Raw genomic sequence first — 1,914 nt, forward strand, 5'->3', positions numbered from 1 at the left:
TGGTAGTACTCTGCACTGATGTTTTTATGTTTAGTCAACATATGCATGTTTATTACTGGTTTCATAAATCTGAAGCAATGCAGAGATTTGTTTTCTATTTATACTTGCAGTTTAAACTTCTAGAAAATAATTAATCTACTGTCTAAAGGCCAAATTCTACCCTTGGATATACACACATGGCTCATATTGAACTGGAAGGGCCTTGATTCTCCACTTCATCTAAGTTCCACTCAACTGGAATGGAGAGGTGGGGTCACAGGGAGCTAACCGTTGCTTTCTGATTCAGGGCTGCCCAGCATCAGTGCAAGATGGGATGCACAGGGGTAATACTAACTAATGTCACTGGTTAACGATTGAGTGTAGCTGAACTCCACTCTGCCAAACCTCTTCCCCATTTCTCCCATCAAGAATCTGGCCCAAAGGATATTATAGGCACACCCATCTAGGAGCAGGATTTAGCCCTTAATCTAGGAGCAGGATTTAGCCCTTAATGCAGTTTATTAGTACCTGAGAATTGCATTTATTAATCTTCTCCAATGTCAAGGATAATTCTCCAACTGTTTCTAATATTGACAATTAGTCTCAGTTTTCTTGAAGAGAAACTGATGCTTACTTCAGAGTAGTGCAGTACAGTCATGGATGAACAAAGCCTAAAGTTATGGATGTAAATGAGGGGAAACGTCCTAATTCAGCATTATTAGTTATGTGGCTATATTTCAGATAATAATATAATAATGTACTTTCATCATGCTGGCCTCATGTCCTCAACTGAAAAAGTCTCACTGCACTAATGAAAACTTCCCTATATAGAGTCTACTCAGGGCATGTCTACACTTAAAACGCTGGATCAGCACAGCTTCACCAATGCAGCTGTGCTGCTGAAGAGCTTTAATGAAGATGCTCTAAGCCGACAGGAGAGCACTCTCCTGTCGTCTTAGTTAATCCACCTCCCTGAGAGGTGGGTTAGGTCGGTATAACTATGTCACTCGGGGATGTGGACCAATATAGGTCTGTAGCGTAAACCTAAGATGGTTCATGGACTATATATGCAAAAACATCCAGCATTCAGTTCACATTTAGCACATGTATGATTGTACAGCTATATGACTGAGCAAAAACATAACAGGGTGGGCGGCTTCCTACTAGCCATTTCCTAAAGATTAATAGATTCAAGAATCCAATAATTGTTTTGCTCATAGTAATCTAAGTAATTTTACACTGGGTCTGCTCATACATTCCATGCACTGCAGCTCATAGTACTTTCAATGCAAGCAACTAAGAACTGTCCATTGGCACCTGGAGTATTACTGCCTTATCTCACTCACACCAGGGTAGGAGTACTTGTGGCACCGTGGAGACTAACACATTTATTTGAGCATAAGCTTTCGTGGGCTACAGCCCACTTCATCAGATGCATAGAATGGAACATATAGTAAGCAGATATATATACATACAGAGAACAGTGGGAGCTGGGATGGGGAGGTGCCTGCAGGCAAGAGCTGCGCGGAACTGCTTGCGCGCCTCCTCCTAGGAGCCAGACCTGCTGCTGGCCACTTCCAGGGTGCAGAGCGGCTTGCGATGTCAGGACAGGCAGGAAGCCTGCCTCTACACCCCGGCTGCACCGCTGACCATGCTGCAACCCCGTGCCCCAATCCCCTGCCCCAGCCCTGAGCCCCCCCCACCCGGAACCCCTTCCTGCACCCCAAGCGCCCATCCCACCCCACCCCAGAGCCTGCACCCCCAGCCCAGAGCCCTCATCCCCTCCCGCACCTCAATCCCCTGCCCAAGCCCAGAGCCCCATCCTATACCCTGAACCCCGATTTCCTGGCCCCACCCCACAGTCCTCACCCCCACACCCCAACCCTCTGCCCCAGCCCTGAGCCCCTACCACACCCAAACCCCTCATCCCCAGCT

This window comes from Terrapene carolina, unplaced genomic scaffold, assembly GCF_002925995.2.
Source record: "Terrapene carolina triunguis isolate 2854851 unplaced genomic scaffold, T_m_triunguis-2.0 Scaffold66, whole genome shotgun sequence".
NCBI lineage: Eukaryota > Metazoa > Chordata > Testudines > Emydidae > Terrapene > Terrapene triunguis.